This window comes from Coregonus clupeaformis, chromosome 37 (genome assembly GCF_020615455.1).
Source record: "Coregonus clupeaformis isolate EN_2021a chromosome 37, ASM2061545v1, whole genome shotgun sequence".
Lineage (NCBI taxonomy): Eukaryota > Metazoa > Chordata > Actinopteri > Salmoniformes > Salmonidae > Coregonus > Coregonus clupeaformis.
Genome location: NC_059228.1, coordinates 1,441,674 through 1,466,567, shown reverse-complemented (window position 1 = coordinate 1,466,567; position 24,894 = coordinate 1,441,674). Strand labels below are relative to the sequence as shown.

At 45.8% G+C, this 24,894-nt stretch overlaps 1 long non-coding RNA gene across 1 annotated transcript; it reads left to right on the top strand.

The window, feature by feature from the left end:
• The first annotated feature begins 747 nt into the window (after positions 1 to 747).
• Positions 748 to 24,594, top strand: LOC121553587. The gene is made up of 3 exons (XR_005997547.1): positions 748 to 876; positions 1,067 to 1,174; positions 24,527 to 24,594. It is a non-coding gene; the product is annotated as an uncharacterized LOC121553587 (long non-coding RNA).
• Positions 24,595 to 24,894: the final 300 nt, after the last annotated feature.

Below are 24,894 nucleotides of genomic sequence, written 5' to 3'. Positions count from 1 at the left end.
CTTGGGAGGTATACCGTATACCGGGGTATTTGGAAAAAGCCAGGGGATGGTTTAAAAAAATAACAACATATTTGTAGCTACTTTTTAAGTTAATACCTGCAGTCAACTTGTACAATACGTTAGGAGATAAAGCGTTCTTCATTTCACCTGTCACATTATTTTACATTATGAAGCTTATGGTAGTTCCCCAGAACAGTTGAGCCAGTCATGTTTGTTTATAAATAGCACAACGGGAGAAAGTGGGAACTGGTGATTGCATAGCGTTCTATATCTATCGGTGAATCTGTTGTGTGGCGCATATGAGGTGAGGAAGTTACACTTGTATGCAATTCACTACTAAATGTTTGCCATCAGATATCTTATAACGGCTTTTTGCCATGTTTGAGAAATCAAAAAGCTCTATATTTTTTCCCTGTGCTTCCTACTAGCGTTTTATTTTCTCCTCCGTTCTTCTCCCCTCTGCTCTTTGTGCACATGCTGCTCTTCCTTCAGAAAAGCATGAATCACAACTTCACTTTCGCTTGTATTATGTTCACACTCACCGAAAATGACATTCGGTAGCTACTAGCTATGCTTGTATAACTTTATGAGCTGGATTTGCTTGTCTTTGCAATTAGTTTGTTCTTTTTGCTTGTTAGCATTTAGCTAACAGCGTCTATGTGATTTCGCTTTTACTTGTGCTAATTGTGTTTGCATTCTGGTAATAGATGCCCAATTGGGCTTTCTTTTGCATTTTTAGTGCCCCCTTGTGTGCTATGCTGGTAATAACGTAAATCTCGGGATGGCAGAAGAACGGTATTAAAATCTGGATACTGCCCAAGCCTAGCACTAGAAAAGAAAAGCAAAAAAGGGAAGGCACAGCAAGGCACAATAGAGGTGAGCATGTCTCCATCTGTCTTTATGACCTCATGCTACAGTACAACTCTATCATTCAGTACTCAATTACCATTTCATTATGATGAATCCTCAATTTCTAATTGGTTTGTTAATTGTTTGTAGATAGTGTTAGTGTATGGTTGATTTACAATTATGTCTCCTCTGTCTGTGTGTGTGGATGCATTCACAGACACAGTGATCAGCTTGTTAGGGGTGAACTGGGAGCAGAGCTGAAGCGGTAGAAAAGAAGAGACGGCAACAGAGAGGGCTTCGTCCTGAGCCCTATACTACGAATCAGGTTTGAGGAGTTAGCGAGTTAACTTTGGTCAACTCGGGATAACCGGTACCATGAAAGTGGCTCACCTTTTAGCCAGGTACATTTCTATGGCAAAGAATTTGTCGGAACTAACCTGCTCCGGGGCAGGCTAACTCAGGGCTAACTACGAGTTGAGGACCAATGAGATCAGATACCCTCCCACACAAAGATTGTGTCATCATCCCCTTCATTTGAGGAAGACGACTGATTAAATGTTTTTTGTGTGTAAAAAAAAATAGGTATGTTGAAATACCTATCACATTACACATTTAGTAAGGACAGCATTTGCTTTTCAAACTGTATGTTTTTTTCCCGTGCGATTGGCAAACTGACAGATGCAACCAACCATAGACATAATCCATAGATGGCAGTTCCAATTCTAGTCAAGACTGGCAGCCATTTCTAGTGTACCCATGAGTTTAACAGTCAAATTGCCAGGGTTAGAGGTTCCAAAACCCTTTATGGAATATATGTCTATGGCCACAACGCAACAAGCTGTTCCACAAATAGGAGCGGGAAAAAGGTGCTTGTGCATTGAGAAGCACACCAAAGACAGCATTAAATATAAGTAATTAGATAAAGATGGAACTTATAAAAGCATATTTCACACCATAGCCTGCTGAATTTGCAAGAACTTCTATCATTTTAATTTCGGCACAGACTCACCCATGGATTGATGTTTCAGTATTGTCTTAATGAAGAGTTCGGCGTTCTACTAGCCGTGTGTAGCGTGGTTCGTTCTACGTTGTGTACTTTTACTTAGGACACTGCCACAACTGGAATTCTGAAGGTTGGATAATTTTTATTCGACCTGCACACGAAGAGACAACACACAATATGTTAGCCCTTGGTGCAGTCACAGCTCTCGGGCACCTTGCTAGTTGAAGGTCAGGCAAAAGAGAACCCAGGTGCTGCGTGCACACATTCAGTGCCCAACAGCACACTATACAATACAAGTAAAATGATATACAACATAATTCAGACAAAATAAAATACATACCTGCACACGAAGAGACAATACACAATATGTTAGCCCTTGGTGCAGTCACAGCTCTCGGGCACCTGCGTGAGCACATAGAAACTCACTCAAACACTGTCCCGAATACTCCCGAGTTACAATAGGTACCCAAATTAGCGAGCTCGTGAAAGTTGTTAACATAAATCTTTATATTGTCCACATTGTAACAAAACCTATAGTTGCGTAACAGCACTTTGTGTAACTTAACCACAGTTTTATACTGACAAATTACAGCGCCAAGGACAACATACCTTGCTAGTTGAAAGTCATGCAAAAGAGAACAATAAGAGGGTACGTAAGTACAGATAACCCGCGATGGACCAAACCAAAATATACAAAACTTTTACAATCAGGTGTACAGTGGGGAAAAAAAGTATTTAGTCAGCCACCAATTGTGCAAGTTCTCCCACTTAAAAAGATGAGAGAGGCCTGTAATTTTCATCATAGGTATACAGTGGGGGAGAAAAAGTATTTAGTCAGCCACCAATTGTGCAAGTTCTCCCACTTAAAAAGATGAGAGAGGCCTGTAATTTTCATCATAGGTACACGTCAACTATGACAGACAAATTGAGATTTTTTTTCTCCAGAAAATCACATTGTAGGATTTTTTATGAATTTATTTGCAAATTATGGTGGAAAATAAGTATTTGGTCACCTACAAACAAGCAAGATTTCTGGCTCTCACAGACCTGTAACTTCTTCTTTAAGAGGCTCCTCTGTCCTCCACTCGTTACCTGTATTAATGGCACCTGTTTGAACTTGTTATCAGTATAAAAGACACCTGTCCACAACCTCAAACAGTCACACTCCAAACTCCACTATGGCCAAGACCAAAGAGCTGTCAAAGGACACCAGAAACAAAATTGTAGACCTGCACCAGGCTGGGAAGACTGAATCTGCAATAGGTAAGCAGCTTGGTTTGAAGAAATCAACTGTGGGAGCAATTATTAGGAAATGGAAGACATACAAGACCACTGATAATCTCCCTCGATCTGGGGCTCCACGCAAGATCTCACCCCGTGGGGTCAAAATGATCACAAGAATGGTGAGCAAAAATCCCAGAACCACACTGGGGGACCTAGTGAATGACCTGCAGAGAGCTGGGACCAAAGTAACAAAGCCTACCATCAGTAACACACTACGCCGCCAGGGACTCAAATCCTGCAGTGCATAGACGTGTCCCCCTGCTTAAGCCAGTACATGTCCAGGCCCGTCTGAAGTTTGCTAGAGTGCATTTGGATGATCCAGAAGAGGACTGGGAGAATGTCATATGGTCAGATGAAACCAAAATATAACTTTTTGGTAAAAACTCAACCCGTCATGTTTGGAGGACAAAGAATGCTGAGTTGCATCCAAAGAACACCATACCTACTGTGAAGCATGGGGGTGGAAACATCATGCTTTGGGTCTGTTTTTCTGCAAAGGGACCAGGACGACTGATCCGTGTAAAGGAAAGAATGAATGGGGCCATGTATCGTGAGATTTTGAGTGAAAACCTCCTTCTATCAGCAAGGGCATTGAAGATGAAACGTGGCTGGGTCTTTCAGCATGACAATGATCCCAAACACACCGCCCGGGCAACGAAGGAGTGGCTTCGTAAGAAGCATTTCAAGGTCCTGGAGTGGCCTAGCCAGTCTCTAGATCTCAACCCCATAGAAAATCTTTGGAGGGAGTTGAAAGTCTGTGTTGCCCAGCGACAGCCCCAAAACATCACTGCTCTAGAGGATATCTGCATGGAGGAATGGGCCAAAATACCAGCAACAGTGTGTGAAAACCTTGTGAAGACTTACAGAATACGTTTGACCTGTGTCATTGCCAACAAAGGGTATATAACAAAGTATTGAGAAACTTTTGTTATTGACCAAATACTTATTTTCCACCATAATTTGCAAATAAATTCATAAAAAAATCCTACAATGTGATTTTCTGGATTTTTTTTCCTCATTTTGTCTGTCATAGTTGACGTGTACCTATGATGAAAATTACAGGCCTCTCTCATCTTTTTAAGTGGGAGAACTTGCACAATTGGTGGCTGACTAAATACTTTTTTCCCCCACTGTAATCCCTTATTCAACTGTATACAAAAAATGCCAAATACATTTTATGCTGATGAACTACACACAAAGTTACATGAATTGTCAAAAATATTAGACAAACCCACAAATCACTCTAAGACCCACTTAGATTACCACATACACACACAAAAAAAGTTGTCACTGAGAAACCAAGAACTGTTTCATTTCCTGTGTAGACATAGTTTGGATTAGCCTATTCACTGGCTTAATAAGTCTACCTAGTCTAGTCCGAACACCCTCACCCAAAAACCTAGCAGGAATGTCACGGACAGCACTAACCGTGCTCAGAGGTCTAACCTCAGGTTGGGGAATACTACAAATCGGCATATCTGGAGCCAGCACACTTTCAGTTACAGACTCAACACTAGTAGTGTCAGACGACTGATCAGAATCCTGGTAGATTGACACAGACCACACTGACGAAGCATCTTCAACCAAGTTAACATCTGTCACAGCACCATCCCCACTGAATGGAGTTTCGCTATCAGAACTCTTGTAGGCTTTGGGGATCTCTCTCTGGTCCACTTCTGCTGAGCACACCTCACTCAAGGGGACTTCATACGGTTGTTCCACTTCACTTCCATCAACTGGGACTTCACCATCCTCTTGGAGTATCCTCCCAGAAGACTCAGGAAGGCTTGCTACCCAGTGGACAGTCCTTGCGTCACTCCCATCCATTTTGCTGGACGCTGCAGACATCTCAGAGATGACGTCACCACTCGATAGAGATCCGTGACCCACAGGTTCCTGCCAAGAAGGCAAAGGCAGAAAGTTGACTGGCATAATCAGGTTCCTATGCACAGTTTTTATGCGTCCAGTGGTAGTGTGTTGTATACGATATGTGTTCAGTGAGCTGTTCTTCACAACATCTATGTACACAGCACTGTCCCAGCGATCAGCCAGTTTCTTCTTGCCCCTCTCTCTCTTGTTAGCAAGTAGAACTCTGTCTCCCTTCTCTACCGAATGACCCTTTGACCGTCTGTTGTAGACCTCAGCTTGTCTCTTTTGTTGCTTACTGGCATGCTGCTGGGCCAATTTCATGGCCTCTCTCAGATCCTCACCCAGAGACTGGACATACTTATCCACATCTACCGTGTCCCCATCCAACAGCACACTTTCAAACATAACATCTACCGGCAACCTAGGAGTGCGTCCAAAAATCAAGAAGAAGGGCGGAAACCCAGTAGTCTCGTGAACAGTGCAGTTATAGGAGAATGTCAATGTGTTAAACATCTGAGGCCATTTAGCCTTGGACCTAGCTGGCAGAGCTCTAATCATCCCACCCAGTGTGTGATTCAGACGTTCTGCTTGACCGTTACCCATGGGATGATAAGGTGTGGTGTGGGACTTTCCAACACCAGATAACTGAAGTAATTCTGCAATAAGTGAACTCTCAAAGTTAGCACCCCTGTCAGAATGGAAACAATCAGCGAACCCATAAATGCAGAAGAAATTATTCCAGAGAACATGAGCAACAGTCTTAGCAGACTGGTTTGGACATGGATACGCACAGGCCAGCTTAGTAAAGTGATCAGTCACTACTAACACATCAATATACTTGTTGTTTGAATCTTCTGCAGTCCAGAAATCAATACACACGAGTTCCAAAGGTGCCGTTGTAACAATGGAGACAAGTGGAGCTCTTGCTTCAGGCTCAGGTGCTTTACTCAACACGCATCTCTTACAGTGGGCCACGTATTCCTTGACATCCTTTTCCATAGAGTCCCAGTAAAATCGCTGTGTGCGCTACTGACCCTGATGACCAGCATCATCATGAACTCCCTTCAACACAAGGCCTCTCAAAGACACATACTGGAATATTTTATTCTTACTCACTGGGTGTTTTGAGACATGATACAGAATCCCTAACCGCGTGGTGAGTTTTCCCCACTGTCTTAGAGTATGAACTGTTTCATTAGCTTCAAGGACTCGCTCTCTCCTAGATGGGCGCTGGCCTCTATCTACAAAGAACATGACTCTGCTGATGACAGGATCCAGTGACTGGTTATCATACAGCTCCTTGTGTTCAAAGACAGGTGAAGGGCTCTCCATCATCCCATCGGCGGTGAGCATGGAGGACAGCAGACACCTCTTCACAGGAAACCAACCCACTGACCTCGTCTCCAGCTCTACTCAACTCACTCCCAAGAGCCATAGACGTTCCACAGCCAGCCTCGGGCTGTTCACAGGAGAGGCAGAACATGTCTTGAACATCATCCACTCGAAGACCTCTGGCTTCCTCCAGCAGGACATCATATGGAATTCTTGTCAGTCGGTGCAGAACTGTGGATTGGACAAATGGCTCTCTGCTCAAAGCATCAGCAACGACGTTCTTGGGACCTGGTATGTACAGGATATCAAAATCAAAGGGTGCCAGCTTTGCAACCCATCTCTGCTCGCATGCATCAAGTCTCGGCTTTGTAAGAATATATTTGAGTGGATTGTTGTCGGTCCACATAGTAAACTTATGCCCTCGCAGCCAATGGCTGAATTTATCATGAATGGCCCATTTCATGGCTAGAAATTCCAGCCGGTGAGCACGATACTTGGATTGTGCATGATTAAGAGATTTACTAGCAAAAGCACTCTCCCGAGTGACGCAGTGGTCTAAAATATGCCATTTAGCAGACGCTTTTATCCAAAGCGACTTACAGTCATGCGTGCATACATTTTTGTGTATGGGTGGTCCCGGGGATCGAACCCACTACCTTGGCGTTACAAGCGCCGTGCTCTACCAGCTGAGCCACTAGAGATCCTGGTTCAAATACAGGCTCTGTCGTAGCCGGCCGCGACCGGGAGACCCATGGGGCGGCGCACAATTGGCCCAGCGTTGGCCAGGGTAGGGAATGGGATGTAGCTCAGTTGGTAGAGCATGGCGTTTGCAACACCAGGGTTGTGGGTTTGATTCCCACGGGGGGGCAGTATGAAAAAATAAATAAAAACAAATAAAATAATTACACTCATTAACTGTAAGTCGCTCTGGATAAGAGCGTCTGCTAAATGAATTTTAAAAAAGCTATTGGCCTGGCTATGGCCGTCCCATCTTGCACGTGGGATAGTACAGCTCCCAAACCACTAGTAGATGCATCCACAGAAAGTAAAAATCTGGATGAGCCAGCAGTGCCTGGTCAACTAGTGCTGATTTCAAAGCTTCAAAAGTGAGTTGACATACAGCAGTCCAGTCTGGAGCAGTGAGCCTAAGACAGGGACCAGGCCTCTTCCTACCCTTGCCTCTCCTAGGCTTCTTCTGACCTGTAGTGAGCTGAAACAATGGCCTAGTAACCATGGAACAATTCTCAATGTAGTGCTGATAGTATACTACCATACTAAGGAAAGAATGGATTTTGCTAGGAGACGGAGTGACACCATAAGCTTCCATCATCTCGCTCTCAGTCACATTCAACATAGTTTGAACTTTAGCAGGGTCAGTGGCTACACCCTCCTGAGAAATGATGTGGCCCAAAAACTTAACAGACCTCCTCAAAAACTTAGACAGAGACAGTTTAAGATTGTGCTCCTGCAACCGCTGAAAAATCATCTCAAGTCTCTGCAGACTCTCTTCCTCCGTCTTAGCAAAAACCATCAGATCGTCCAAATAACAAAGGAGACTGTTGGTTTTGGTCACCTAAGATGGTCAGCATCATTCTCATAAAAGTAGCCGGGCTGTTACAGAGGCCCTGAGGTAACCAATTGTACTCGTGCAGACCTAAAGGAGAGGAAAAGGCAGTGTATTTTTTATCCTCTTCATGCAGTGGCACGTTATAATACCCTGACGTCAAGTCCATTGTGCTGAAGAAGGCATTACCTCCCAGCCCGGCCAGTACATCTGCCTGATGAGGCAGGGGATGAGCATCCTTTACTGTGCAGGCATTTAACCACCTGAAGTCAGTACATAGGCGCAAGTCCATATTATTTTTCCATACCAGCACCAATGGTGAGGCATACTCGCTGCTGGATTTTCTGACGATTTCCTTTTCCTCCATATCATACAGTGTTTCCCTGAGTTTTTGGTAATGAGCTGGAGAAAGCCTACGATAAGGTAATCGAAATGGGTGATCATCAGTCAGCCGTATGCGATGGCAGAACTCCTTTGCCTCACCACAATCTAGGCTATGTCTAGAGAACACTGTGTCATACTTCCCAATTAAATTGACAAGTTTATCTTTCCAGAACTGTGAAACTGGACACTCCTCAACAGACAGGCCTTGAAGTCCAAGATTGCTCAATGTACTGTTGCCATTAACTACACTGCCACCAACTGAACTCTTAGCTGTCAGACTGCCATGTGAGCTGTCACACTGAACTTTTGCCATGTTCTGGTAAGCTGCTTGCTGCTTGACATCATCAAAATCCTCCAATGCAATGCAAGGGTACACATCCGCCACTTTAGCATTTAGTCTCAGGGTAACTGCCGATGTTGTTGGATTCACAATTTTCACAGGGAGCCATCCATCCCCCCACAGAGGCGTAACTACTCTCCCCACTAATATGTGTCGATTCACACAACGAGACGTGCTGGGCTCGACAACAACAGTACTGCCCACAGAGAGTTTTGTCTTTGGGGGTAGGCGGCCCCACACCAGATGCTCACTCATGGGTTGGAGCGTTACTGCTCTCTTCAACTTAATGGTGCCCAATTTATCTGGGATGGAGTCTCCTCTCCATCTCTCCAGATTTGACAGGAGACGCAGGAAGTGGCTGTCATCACACTGGCTAGATGAACCTGGTGTACCCACCACCCGCCAGTAGCTGTCATTTGATTTGAACTGTCTAATCAGAGACTTCAACACATTAGTGTCCACAATGAGTTCATCAACCTGCCCATCTACAATAAGCACTGGGACTACATAACTGAAGCCATAAAGCTGGATTTTTAAGTCACACATGCCCACTGGGCTAGTTTGTGTCCCACCACAACCCACCAGGATGATGTCTGAAGGAGCTAGAAAGTTCCCCTCCACCACTCCTGCCTCCCTCAACCGAGGTACAATATCTGCACGCAGAGTAGTAGCCATGGACCCACTATCTAACATCCCCTTCAGCTCAACTTTATCCTGTACTAGCACGGTGGTGTAAAACAATCTGTCATTCTGAGTAATTCTCATTGTGTTCTGAAAAATTACTGTGTTGTTCTTGGGTACTGACTCACAAAAATAAGAATAAACTGATTGGATATCATCATCAGTGGAGGAAAAATAAGAATGCCCCACATTGCCCTCCTCAGAATGGAGGCTTTCTAGTTTTCCTGAGACCTGCCAGTCTGTCCACATCCAGGGCTCTGTCGCTGCCCAGTCTCACTACAGTCATGTGGCTCGGAGAGAAGCACTTGAAGCACAGCTGGTGCATCTGACAGTGAGCTTTGGTCCAGTGATTAGTGCTTCCACAGACAGCGCACTCACGCTGACATTTGTGGACCTGTTTACGGGGCCCTCTGTTCACAGACTGAGTATTGCTGACCAGAGCCTTCTCTAACAAAGTCAAAACGTTCTCTAATGTCCCACCCTCAGATACAGATGGTGCCTGGTCTGGTTCACGGCCACATTGAGAAAAATATGACACATTAGGTCTGTTCACAGGATCCACTCCCTCCTGGGGGGAGTCAAAGACGGCAGCCACCTGCTGTGAAAGTTGTGTTCTACATGCTTTACGTTCCCTTAACAGTTCATCCAACCGATCCTGTACCTCACTGGCTGTCCAGTCACGAAGGGGTTTGCTCTTGAACACTTGGGCCAACTCTTTATCAGGACAGTTGCGTACAAACATGACTGCCAACTCTGAGCACTGATTGGGTAAGGTCCTGCCCTCACTTACAAGGTACTGTTCAGCTGCCTCTGCAGCTTTGTTAAACCTAATCCAGAAATCTAGTGCACCCTCATTAGCATATGGTTTGATTGAATAGAAATCTGCTAATGGCATACCTGAGCAGACAGTATCCCCAAAGTGTTGCTTGAGAACACTGAACACCGTCTTAACATCTGTGACAACAGGGTTGTTACGCATCCAGACTTTGGTCACATCCTGTGCCCTCACCATGAGCCTAGACATCACCTCCCCAACATTCTCAGACCCAGTGTAACCCCTCTTCTCTAGGTAGACTCCCATTAACTCCTCCCACTTCAGGACAGAGTAGTTATCTGAGCCATCACCCCTAAAGAAAGGTGGAGCACTAACATCTGACTTCACAACCAGATTCAGCTTGGATGCATCAATAAAGGTTGACCCACACTGCTCAGGCAAGGGAAACCGCTGGGGTTGGTGAGGGGAACGGGCAGGAGAAAGACTTGAAACCCCAGGCTGCAGTAAACTCGCTCTGATAGATTCTCCTATCTCTGAACCAATCTGCTTAATAAGGTCACTAAGCTGACTCGGAGGCGTCCCATTATTACTGAGGACTGTGGGTGATGGTACATCAAAAGACAGAGGTGAGATACCCTGGTCAGGTGGAATAAACAGCCTACCCCTCCCAGTGCTTGCAAACTCAGGACTAGCAAACGCTCTACTCTCAGGAGCTGACTGTACAATTGGTGTTAAAGGAAGGACACCCCTCCCTCTACCCACACTAAAATCCGCAGCATAACTCATCTTATGGACTTGAGAGTCTTCCATGGCTCAACAGAGCACTAAAATACAATGTAATTTACTGCAGTCAAATACAAAAAAAAATTGCAATAAACAAATTCATCCAAAACATACAAATAAACACAAATACCTGTATCTAATGAATATGCTACATTCACCTTCACTATTTACAGTATATATTAGCTTACAGCAAACCATCAACAAATGCGCATGCGCAGATCGCGCACCTCATCCACATGCACAGCTCCAGTCGGCAGGTCACGGCACCAGTTTGTAGCGTGGTTCGTTCTGCGTTGTGTACTTTTACTTTGGACACTCCCACAACTGGAATTCTGACGGTTGGATAATTTTTATACACACAATATGTTAGCCCTTGGTGCAGTCACAGCTCTCGGGCACCTTGCTAGTTGAAGGTCAGGCAAAAGAGAACCCAGGTGCTGCGTGCACACATTCAGTGCCCAACAGCACACTATACAATACAATAAAATGATATACAACATAATTCGGACAAAATAAAAGACATACAGTGGGGAAAAAAAGTATTTAGTCAGCCACCAATTGTGCAAGTTCTCCAACTTAAAAAGATGAGAGAGGCCTGTAATTATCATCATAGGTACACGTCAACTATGACAGACAAAATGAGAAAAAAAACATACAAATAAACACAAAAATCACATTGTAGGATTTTTTATGAATTTATTAGCAAATTATGGTGGAAAATAAGTATTTGGTCAATAACAAAAGTTTCTCAATACTTTGTTATATACCCTTTGTTGGCAATGACACAGGTCAAACGTTTTCTGTAAGTCTTCACAAGGTTTTCACACACTGTTGCTGGTATTTTGGCCCATTCCTCCATGCAGATCTCCTCTAGAGCAGTGATGTTTTGGGGCTGTCGCTGGGCAACACGGACTTTCAACTCCCTCCAAAGATTTTCTATGGGGTTGAGATCTGGAGACTGGCTAGGCCACTCCAGGACCTTGAAATGCTTCTTACGAAGCCACTCCTTTGTTGCCCGGGCGGTGTGTTTGGGATCATTGTCATGCTGAAAGACCCAGCCACGTTTCATCTTCAATGCCCTTGCTGATGGAAGGAGGTTTTCACTCAAAATCTCACGATACATGGCCCCATTCATTCTTTCCTTTACACGGATCAGTCGTCCTGGTCCCTTTGTAGAAAAACAGCCCCAAAGCATGATGTTTCCACCCCCATGCTTCACAGTAGGTATGGTGTTCTTTGGATGCAACTCAGCATTATTTTCTTCCAAACACGACGATTTGAGTTTTTACCAAAAAGTTATTTTTGGTTTCATCTGACATTCTCCCAATCCTCTTCTGGATCATCCAAATGCACTCTAGCAAACTTCAGACGGGCCTGGACATGTACTGGCTTAAGCAGGGGGACACGTCTGGCACTGCAGGATTTGAGTCCCTGGCGGCGTAGTGTGTTACTGATGGTAGGCTTTGTTACTTTGGTCCCAGCTCTCTGCAGGTCATTCACTAGGTCCCCCCGTGTGGTTCTGGGATTTTTGCTCACCATTCTTGTGATCATTTTGACCCCACGGGGTGAGATCCTGCGTGGAGCCCCAGATCAAGGGAGATTATCAGTGGTATGTATGTCTTCCATTTCCTAATAATTGCTTCAAACCAAGCTTCTTACCTATTGCAGATTCAGTCATCCCAGGCTGGTGCAGGTCTGCAATTTTGTTTCTGGTGTCCTTTGACAGCTCTTTGGTCTTGGCCATAGTGGAGTTTGGAGTGTGACTGTTTGAGGTTGTGGACAGGTGTCTTTTATACTGATAACAAGTTCAAACAGGTGCCATTAATACAGGTAACGAGTGGAGGACAGAGGAGCCTCTTAAAGAAGAAGTTACAGGTCTGTGAGAGCCAGAAATCTTGCTTGTTTGTAGGTGACCAAATACTTATTTTCCACCATATTTTGCAAATTCATTAAAAATCCTACAATGTGATTTTCTGGATTTTTTTTCCTCAATTTGTCTGTCATAGTTGACGTGTACCTATGATGAAAATTACAGGCCTCTCTCATCTTTTTAAGTGGGAGAACTTGCACAATTGGTGGCTGACTAAATAAAAAAATTCCCCACTGTACCTGCACACGAAGAGACAACACACAATATGTTAGCCCTTGGTGCAGTCACAGCTCTTGGGCACCTGCGTGAGCACATAGAAACTCACTCAAACACTGTTCCAAATACTCCTGAGTTACAATAGGTACCCTACTTAGCGAGCTCGGTGAAAGTTGTTAACATAAATCTTTATATTGTCCACATTTTAACAAAACCTATAGTTGCGTAACAGCACTTTGTGTAACTTTACCACAGTTTTATATTGACAAATTACAGCGCCAAGGACAACATACCTTGCTGAGGAAGAAGGAGATATGTTTTTTTCTTTACATAATTGTGAATCTTTATGAGCCAACAAACATTTTATAAAAAAGAAGAGTACTTTACTGAAAGTTGTGCACAGGAGGCACTGTTTCTCTACGATAGAAGAGAATGTATGAAAATGTATGCACTCACTAACTGTAAGTCGCTCTGGATAAATGACTTAAATGTAAAATGTAAATGACTTAAATGTCTTAAATGCTAAATGACTTAAATGTAAAATGTAAATGTAGTTGAAAGTCAGGCAAAAGAAAACAATAACAGTAAGTACAGATAACCCGCGATGGACCAAACCAAAATATACAAAACTTTTACAATCAGGTGTATTTACAATATAGATATAAAAAAATGTTTGTACACCAAAAAAATAACATTAGCTATGCAGCTGTAATTAAATAAAGAAAACACATTGAATTATTATTATTATAATTAACTTATTAACCTTCCCTCTTGACCTGGCCTACTTGAACTGTCCTTGTGTGCAACTTGGTGCATAATCTAGGGGAACAACATCACACTGCTACACATGCACACAGTTATAAACCTGCTAGAGTTAGCGGCAGATGGGTGGGCAAGCAATATCCAACGTCGTAGTACGGATGAAGCCTGACCTGGAATGTGAAGCTAACTGAAGTGGGCTAGCTTTATAAAAGCCTGAGTAGATCTAGTTTGCTTCATAGTATACCTCTCTGGTGACAGACAGACAGACACACACTAACCACCATTCCCTTGTATGTCTCCCTGTTAGTCTAATGGCTGGGATGCCAGTGAGCTGTTCAACTAGGAGATGTATGGAGTCAACTCCACCCAGGGTTGTCAGGTCAAGCTACAATTTCTAGCCCAATGACCACTCAAAACCCACTCAAAAGGCCTGAAAACTAGCCCCATTTTTTTTTTCACAGCAAGAGAGATTTGTCATATTTCAACAATCTTTTTTACATTACTATCACATTTTAGGGAAGACCCAGATGCAGACAGTGTCAAAGTAACAAAAGTTTATTAAGAACAGGGGGCATAACGACAGGTCAAGGGTAGGCAGAGGTCAGTAATCCAGATCAGAGTCCAAAAGGTACAGAACGGCAAGCAGTCTCAGGGTCAGGGCAGGCAGAGGTCAATACTCCAGTGTGGTGGGACAAGGTACAGGTCGGCAGGAAGGCTCAGGGCAGGCAGAATGGTAAAAACCGGGAAAATGGGAACTTTAGAAATGTCACAGTGGCTGATGTGGATGTGGTGGAGGAGTCATACGCAGGACACAGAAGCTAAGTCCAACCGACTTTACTGAACACGACAATAAATCAAAACTCTGGCCTCAACAAAATAGGAGGCGGACTATGCGCAACAATGCGCAATACACAAGTAATCCAAGGCGCACGAAAACAGTACAGTGCGACGACAGGAAATACAAAATACAAAAGACGAGCCGCACCTGTTGACAGGCGAACAATAACACACAATACACGACTAACAAAACGAGAAACTTATAGGGGACATAATAAACCCAAATGGAAACAGGTGTACAATAAAGACAAAACCAAACGAACATCGATAACATACAACGGTGGCAGCTAGTACTCCGGGGGGGGGGACCGCCGAAGACTGCCCGAGCAAGGAGGAGGAGCAGCCTCGGCCGAAATCGTTACAGTACCCCCCCTTGACGCACGGCCCCAGCCGTGCGCCGACCCCGGCCTCGGGGACGACCAGGAGGACGCGGAGCAGGGCGCGTGGGTTGACCACGGTGGAACTCTGTCAGGAGAGACGGGTCTAGGATGTCCCTCTTTGGCACCCAGCACCGTTCCTCCGGGCCGTACCCCTCCCACTCCACGAGAGGGCTCCGAACTGTGTACGCCGGAGCCCCCTCGATGTCCAGTGGGGGCGGAGGAGTCTCTCTGATCTCATCGTCCTGGAGTGGACCAGCTACCACCGGCCTGAGAAGAGACACATGGAATGAGGGGTTAATACGATAATCACTAGGCAGTTGTAACCTAACAATCTTCTCAGGACTTTAAAAGGCCCCACAAACCGCCGACCCAGTTTCTGGCAGGAAAGGCGGAGGGGTAGGTTTCTGGTAGAGAGCCAGACTCGATCACCAGGTGCGTACACCGGCCCTTCACTGCGGTGGAGATCGGCGCTCGCTTTCTGACGACGGATGGCCCGCTGCAGGTGGACGTGTGCAGCGTTCCACGTCTCCTCCGAGCGCCGCACCCACTCATCCACCGCAGGAGCCTCGATTTGGCTCTGCTGCCACGGTGCCAGAACCGGCTGGTAACCTAACACACATTGGAAAGGGGTTAGATTGGTTGAGGAGTGGCGGAGAGAGTTCTGGGCCATCTCTGCCCAGGGGGACATACCTCACCCACTCCTCCGGCCGGCCCTGGCAATACGATCTAAGAAACCTACCCACATCCTGGTTCACACGTTCAACCTGCCCATTACTCTCCGGGTGATAACCCGAGGTCAGGCTCACCGAGACCCCCAAACGCTCCATAAACGCTCTCCAGACTCTGGAGGAGAACTGGGGACCTCGATCAGACACTATATCCTCGGGTACCCCGTAGTGCCGAAAAACGTGGGTGAATAGTGCTTCGTCGGTCTGTAGGGCAGTAGGAAGACCCGGCATTGGGAGCAGACGACAGGCCTTAGAGAACCGTTCCACAACGACCAGTATAGTAGTATTTCCCTGCGAGGGGGGAAGGTCTGTGACGAAATCCACCGAGAGGTGAGACCATGGTCGTTGTGGAACGGGCAGGGGTTGTAACTTTCCCCTGGGCAGGTGTCTAGGCGCCTTACACTGGGCGCACACCGAGCAGGAGGAGACATAAACCCTCACATCCCTGGCTAACGTTGGCCACCAGTACTTAGCGCTAAGGCAGTGCACAGTCCGGCCAATACCAGGATGTCCAGAGGAGGGTGACGTGTGAGCCCAATATATCAGTCAATCCCGAACCTCGAGCGGAACGTACGTCCGACCCACCGGGCACTGTGGAGGACTAGGGTCGGTACACAATGCCCGCTCGATTTCAGCATCGACCTCCCACACTACCGGTGCCACCAGACAAGACTCCGGCAGTATGGGAGTGGGCTCAACGGACCTCTCCTCCGTGTCATACTGCCGAGACAGTGCGTCTGCCTTACCGTTCTGGGACCCAGGGATGTACGTGATCTTAAATACGAACAGGGCTAGAAACATGTTCCACCGCGCCTGGCGAGGGTTCAATCTCCTAGCTGCCGGATGTACTCTAGGTTACGGTGGTCAGTCAAAATGAGAAAAGGGTGTTGAGCCCCCTCAAGCCAATGCCTCCACACCTTTAGGGCCTGTACCACGGCTAACAGCTCCCTGTCCCCTACGTCATAATTTCGCTCCGCCGGGCTGAGCTTTTTGGAGTAAAAAGCACAGGGGCGGAGTTTAGGTGGCGTGCCGGACCGTTGCGAAAGTACGGCCCCAATACCGGCCTCTGACGCGTCAACCTCTACCTGAAATGGTAAAGCGGGATCCGGATGCGCCTGCACCGGAGCCGAAGTAAACAGGTCCTTCAGTCTCCCAAAAGCCCTGTCCGCCTCGGCTGACCACTGCAAACGCACCGGACCCCCCTTCAACAGAGACGTTATGGGAGCTGCCACCTGTCCAAAACCCGGATAAACCTCCGGTAGTAATTTGCAAACCCCAAAAACTGCTGCACCTCTTTAACAGTGGTTGGAGTTTGCCAATTACGCACGGCTGACACCCGGTCAACCTCCATCTTCACCCCTGACGCAGACAACTGATAACCCAAAAAGGAGACCGACTCCTGGAAAAACAGACATTTCTCTGCCTTGACATACAGGTCGTGCTCCAACAGCCTCCTCAACACTCGGCGCACCAGGGCTACATGCTCGGCTCGGGTAGAAGAGTACACCAGAATGTCATCAATGTACACGACCACACCTTGCCCCTGCATGTCCCGGAAGATCTCATCCACGAAGCATTGGAAGACTGAAGGAGCATTCATCAACCCGTATGGCATGACGAGATACTCGTAATGACCCGAGGTGGTACTAAATGCTGTCTTCCATTCATCGCCCTCCCTAATGCGCACCAAGTTATATGCGCTCCTGAGATCCAGTTTTGTGAAGAAACGCGCTCCGTGCAATGATTCCGTCATAGTCACAATCAGAGGGAGTGGATAACTGTATTTCACAGTGATCTGATTGAGACTACGGTAATCAATGCACGGGCGCAACCCTCCATCCTTTTTCTTCACAAAAAAGAAGCTTGAGGACGCAGGGGAAGTGGAGGACCGTATGTATCCTTGTCTCAAAGATTCGGCTATGTAAGTCTCCATGGCCCTCTTTTCCTCTTGAGACAGAGGATACACATGGCTCCGTGGAAGCGCTGCTCCTGCCTGAAGGTCTATCGCACAATCTCCCTGCCTATGAGGAGGCAACTGCGTCGCCCTCGCTTTACTGAATACGATTGCCAAATCCTCATACTCGGGGAAATTGTGCAGTGCGGGCACCTGGTTTGGACTCTCCTCCGAGGTCGCCCCCACGGAAACACCTAGACATCGCCCCACACACTGGGCAGACCACTCCTTAAGAACCCTCTGTTGCCACGAAATAGACGGATTGTGGGTAATCAACCAGGGAAGCCCCAGCACCACCGGATACGCAGGAGAGTCAATCAGATATAGCTGAAAAGTTTCCTCATGACCCCCCTGCGTCCTCATCCTAAGTGGCGCTGTGACCTCCCAAATCATCCCAGAACCCAACGGACGGCTGTCTAAAGCATGGACAGGAAATGGGGCGTCGACAGGAAGAAGGGGAATTCCTAGCTTTAAACAAAAATTACGGTCAACAAAATTCCCAGCTGCGCCTGAATCTACTAGCGCCTTATGCTGGGAATGAGGTGCAACCTGTGGAAAATGTACAGGTATACAGACGTGCACAACAGAGAGCTCTGGGTAAGTGGGACGCCTACTCACCTGGAATGACTCCCCAGTGCGTGGCCTGTTGTCCTCTCCCCTAGGAGACCCTCCCCAGCACCTAGCCGCAGTGTGCCCTCCACGACCACAGTTGGTGCAGGGGACAGCCCCCCTCAGGCTCCTCCTCCTCCTCTCTCTAGCGCCAGCACCTCCTGCTGGAGGGTGGAATGGACGACCCCCACTCGGAACGTCCGCGGGTAGCCAGCAGGGTGTCCAGCCGGATGGACATGTCCACCAGCTGGTCGAAGGTGAGGTGGGTATCCCTGCAGGCCAGCTCTCGACGGACGTCCTCCCGTAGACTACAATGGTAGTGGTCGATGAGGGCCCGCTCATTCCACCCTGCATCCGCCGCTAGAGTCCGGAACTCCAGGGCGAACTCCTGTGCGCTCCTCTTCCCCTGTCGGAGGTAGAATAGACGCTCCCCCGCCGCTTTCCCCTCAGGTGGATGGTCGAACACGGCCCTGAAGCGGCGAGAGAACTCTGCGTAGGTGATGGTAGCAGCGTCTATCCTCCTCCATTCGGCGTTGGCCCACTCCAACGCCTTGCCGGTGAGACAGGAGATGAGGGCGGAGACGCTCTCGTGTCCCGAGGGCGCCGGGTGTACGGTGGCCAGGTAGAGTTCCACCTGCAGGAGGAACCTCTGACACCCGGCAGCGGTGCCATCATACGCCCTCGGGAGCGAGAGCCGAATCCCACTGGGTTCCGGAGCACCGATGGGAGGACTGACCGATGGTGACGGTAGGGTAGGCGGAGGCGTGGGTACCCCTCTGGTCTCCCATCAGTGCAGAGTGTTAATTACGTCCTGCAGGGCAGTCCCGAGTTGATGGATCCGATCGTCCTGCCCGCGGACGCGCTCCTCCAGAGACTCGGGTGCTGCTGCTGCTCCTGCTGACTCCATAGGGTGTGTTATTCTGTCACAGTGGCTGATGTGGATGTGGTGGAGGAGTCATACGCAGGACACAGAAGCTAAGTCCAACCGACTTTACTGAACACGACAATAAATCAAAACTAGGAGGCGGACTATGCGCAACAATGCGCAATACACAAGTAATCCAAGGCGCACTAAAACAGTACAGTGCGATGACAGGAAATACAAAATACAAAAGACGAGCCGCACCTGTTGACAGGCGAACAATAACACACGACACACGACTAACAAAATGAGAAACTTATAGGGGACTGTCACGATCGTCGTAGAGAGTAGACCAATGCGCAACGTTAGTTGCAAACATATTTATTTATTTAATGAATGCACGAACAAAACAACAAAACGAAAACGTGACGTCCTCGGTATAACACAACCGACACGGCAACAAACCAAAACGGAACAAGATCCCACAAACACTATGGGAAAACAGACTGTTTAAATATGGTTCCCAATCAGAGACAACCAGCCACAGCTGACACTCGTTGCCTCTGATTGAGAACCACACTGGCCAACATAGAAATACAATATTAGAACACGACATAGAAACACAAACACATAGAAACTACACACCCTGGCTCAAAATATAGAGTCCCCAGAGCCAGGGTGTGACAGGGACATAATAAACCCAAATGGAAACAGGTGTACAATAAAGACAAAACCAAACGAACATCGACAACATACAACGGTGGCAGCTAGTACTCCGGGGACGACGACCGCCGAAGCCTGCCCGAGCAAGGAGGAGGAGCAGCCTCGGCCAAAACCGTGACAAGAAAAGATAGGAGCAAGGGGAAAACCGCTGGTAGGCTTGACGAACAAAATGAACTGGCAACAGCCAAACAGAGAACACAATTATAAATACACTGGGGATAATGGGGAAAATGGGCGACACCTGGAGGGGGGTGGAGACAATCACAAAGACAGGTGAAACAGATTAGGGTGTGACAATAACATTATCGAGCCAATTAAGAAGGAATATCATAGTAACTTGTAACGATGTTAGAAGCAAAATTCAGGTTTCCTCAAAATAATAATTATTGCAAGCTATGACATGACATAAAAAAGGAATTTGAATATGTGGCAAGAGAAAATACAATTTGCCCTTATTAAACTCGCCAGATCATTTGCACAAGGGGTACGGTATATGACCAATACACCAAGGCTAAGGGCTATTCTTAAGTCGTTAGCTGTGGTATATTGGACATATACCACAAACCCCGGGGGTGCCTTATTGCTATTATAAACTGGTTACCAACGTAATTAAAACTGTAAAAAGTAATGCTTGTCATACCCATGGTATATGGTCTGAACCAGGTTCAGGGCTCGAACCAGGTTTATAATTGTAAATAAATCCCCTTTGAGCATGTGCATAACTATAGATAAATCCGACAGGAGAGTTTGACTGATGAAAGTTGGACAGAGGATCTTGAAATCTCTGAGCAAGAAAAACTTGGATGAACATAAAAAACTAATGTTAGGCTATTTTCTGCCAATTGTACTGTTATTATTACCAAATGTTAAGACTACAAATGGCCCATTTGTGAGATTGACTTATCATTTAAATAGGCATAGGCTACAGACTAATGTCTGGGTTTATGATTGTAATTCAATTTTGCCATGGTTTGCTTTGATAAAGGCAGGTAGCCTATAGCCCCTGATAGGCCTACATCTAATTTCAGATAGTCTACAGTAGCCTAGATAAGATGTAGGCAGCTTGCTTAGTTCAAATTAACAGACTAATTTATTCATGAATAGCAAGGCGATTAAGAGGTAAGAAGTGTTTCCCAATAGCCTGCTGGAATAGGCTACTGAGGATGGGGGTCATAATATAAATCACTGAATTAAATATTAATAATATGTACAGTACCAGTCAAAGTTTGGACACACCTACTTATTCAGGGGTTTTTCTTTATTTATACATCAAAACTATGAAATAACATATGAAATCATGTAGTAACCAAAAAAGTGTTAAACAAATCAAAATATATTTTAGATTTTAGATTCTTCAAAGTAGCTACCCTTTGCCTTGATGACAGCTTTGCACACTCTTGGCATTCTCTCGAAGGAGTTCCCACATATGCTGAGCACTCGTTGGCTGCTTTTCCTTCACTCTGCCGTCCAACTCATCCCAAACCATCTCAATTGGGTTGAGGTCGGGGGATTGTGGAGGCCAGGTCATCTGATGCAGCACTCCATCACTCTCCTTGGTCGAATAGCCCTTACACAGCCTGGAGGTGTGTTTTGGGTCATTGTCCTGTTAAAAAACAAATGACAGTCCCACTAAGCGCACACCAGATGGGATGATGTATCGCTGCACAATGCTGTGGTTGCCATGCTGGTTAATTTTGCCTTGTATTCTAAATAAATCACGAACAGTGTCACCAGCAAAGCACCCCCACATCATCACACCTCCTCCTCCATGCTTCACGGTGGGAACCACACATGCGGAGATCATCCGTTCACCTACTCTGTGTCTCACAAAGACACAGTGGTTGGAACCAAAAATCGCAAATTTGGACTCATCAGACCAAAGGACAGATTTCCACCAGACTAATGTCCATTGGTCATGTTTCTTGGCCCAAGCAAGTCTCTTCTTATTATTGCAATTCGACCATGAATGCCTGATTCACGCAGTGTCCTCTGAACAGGATGTTGAGATGTGTCTGTTACTTGAACTCTGAAGCATTTATTTGGACTGCAATCGGAGGTGCAGTTAACTCTAATGAACTTATCCTCTGCAGCAGAGGTAATTCTGGGTCTTCCTTTCCTGTGGCATCCCTCATGAGAGCCAGTTTCATCATAGCGCTTAATGATTTTTCAAATCAAATCAAGTTTTATTCGTCACATGCGCCAAATACAACAGGTGTAGACCTTATAGTGAAATGCTTACTTACAAGCCCTTGCAGTTTTCAGAAAAATAAGTGTTAAGTAAACAATAGATAAGTAAAAAATTAAAGCAGTAAAATAACAGTAAAAATAACAGTAGCGAGGCTATATAGAGGGGGTACTATGCATTGATAATAAACAGACAGTAGCAGCAGCGTAAAAGAGGGGGTGGGGGTGGGACAATGCAAATAGTCCGGGTAGCCATTTGATTAGCTGTTCAGGAGTCATATGGCTTTGAGGTAGAAGCTGTTAAGAAGCCTTTTGGACCTAGACTTGGCGCTCCGTTACCGCTTGCCGTGCGGTAGCAGAGATAACAGTCTATGACTAGGGTGGCTGGAGTCTTTGACCATTTTTGGGGCCTTCCTCTGACATCACCTGGTATAGAGGTCCTGGATGTCAGGAAGCTTGGCCCCAGTGACGTACTGGGCCGTACGCACTACCCTTTGCGACTGCACTTGAAGAAACGTTCAAGATTCTTGAAATTTTCTGGATTGACTGACCATTAACGTAATGATGGACTGTCGTTTCTCTTTGCTTATTTGAGCTGTTCTTGCCATAATATGGACTTGGTCTTTTACCAAATAGGGCTTTCTTCTGTATACCACCCCTACCTTGTCACAACACAACTAATTGGCTCAAAAGCATTAAGAAGGAAAGAAATTCCACAAATTAACTTTTAACAAGGCACACCTGTTAATTAAAATGCATTCCAGGTGACTACCTCATGAAGCTGGTTGAGAGAATGGCAAGAGTGTGCAAAGCTGTCATCAAGGCAAAGGGTGGCTACTTTGAAGAATCTAAAATCTAAAATATATTTTGATTTGTTTAACTCTGTTTTTGGTTACTACATGATTCCGTATGTGTTATTTCATAGTTTTGATGTCTTCACTATTATTCTACAATGTAGAAAATAGTAAAAATAAAGAAAAACCCTTGAATGAGTAGGTGTGTCCAAACTTTTGACTGGTACTGTATATGAACTGAATATGCTTGTCAACAACAGCCAGTGTTTATTTTTTAGAATTTGTTTTACCTGTAGCCTAATCTGACTACTGTTACTGTCAATCTAATGCGTTCTAACAACTGATCGACAATTGAGATAGAGCTTTGATCATTTCCAATTTAATTAACTAAACATGTCCAATAATAATTGCATAATAACACAAGGCTACAACAACAATAAACTGAAGTTATAGGCTATTTATTACATTGGTTTGTCAGCTCCAGGTAGGCTACACAAGTGGCACAATGACTCCAGTGATATCGTCATTTCAACAAATGTATTGTATCAAAGGATAGCCTACAATGGCATATACATTAATAGGCTACTTGATGGCCAACAGAGGCAAATGTATCATTCTCCACATTTAGCCTAATGTCAGTTTCATTGAGGACGTTTCCCCATAAAAAGAACCACGTGAGGAAGTTCAATAACTTCCATTTCAAATTTCCACTTGGGCAGCCCCGAGACCCAATAACTAAGCATGCATAAAGCACTTCGCTTGATACCGTTTTCTTTAAGCAGTCAACATTAGAATGCAGTTTAAACCACCTCCGAGCGAATTTATGTAATACGCTCTAGTGCACCCAAAGTCGTTTTCCAGTGCTTTGTCTCCATTATTTCTTGATGTGCATCAGTTCTAGCGTATTAATATGTTTTATGGAAAATGGGTTGGAAATAGGTGTCTCCATAATGACAATAGCCTACCTACAACTGGTAAAAAGTTGTCACAACGTGCACTCGTGCTGCTCTCTCCTCTCGCTCACATGACTCAGCCAATAGCTGTACTGCTCTCTCAACACACACACACATACACCCCTCCGGCCCTCCCCACCACTCACTCACTCAGCAACAGCCTGCCTCACTGACAGTCAGCAGCAGCAGGTCACAGTGAAATATGTATATTTTTAAGAGAAATGCCATGGCAGCCGCGGTACAACTTAGAAAGCCCAAAAACCCGCAACAAATACAATTTCTCCCGCAACATCATTTTCAAAGTAGCCTAATTTGGCGGGAAAACCGCGAACATGGCAACACTGACTCCACCTATAGCTTCCTCTCCATGTACACATGAGTATCCTCCTCCCTCAGCTCCTCAATGTCTCAATGGCTCCTCAATCTCTTTTTAGAAGGTTTAGTAATGCATTATTTGCCTCGACAAGCACCCCAGTTCCAACCAGAATACCTGAATCAGGGCTCTACATTGCAACCATTTTACTTGCATATGCGCCAAAATATTTTGCTGTGCGACCTGGAATTTTAATTTTGGAGTACCAGTGCGCCTAGAAAAATGTAGGATTCTAACATTATTACCTCAAATATTTTTTATTGTGCTCAAAATTTTCTTTGTGCGCTTACATTTTTCAATTTAGGAGCACACGTCCTCCTTTAAAAAAAAGGCCCTGTGTATTTATACTGGTAAACCTTACTGATAAGACCATGAAAATGTTCTCTCCTTCCCATATATCCCTCTCTCCCCCCGCAGTGTTCCTCCGGAGAGGCCTGCCTCGGATGAATGAGACCGAGGGTAACCCCCAATACTACCACCTTGCCTCACTGAAGAACGATGAAGGCAAGACTGAGGAGTACAAGTACAGTTCCATGGTCTAGGAGAGAGGCGACATGAATGAGTAGTGTCGAGGGCAAGTGGGCCAGGAGAGGAATCACAGACATACACTAATACATAATCACATACAAACGTGTGTTTATTGTATGTATTTGATTCAAGTAATCATCAATCCCATGATTAGATTAATCAGTTGAGATAGTTCAGGGCCAGAAAACGACTAGGTCCCCGAGGAGAGGTTTGAGAACCACTGAACTAGACTAACCACATTCCCCACGTCATCTCTC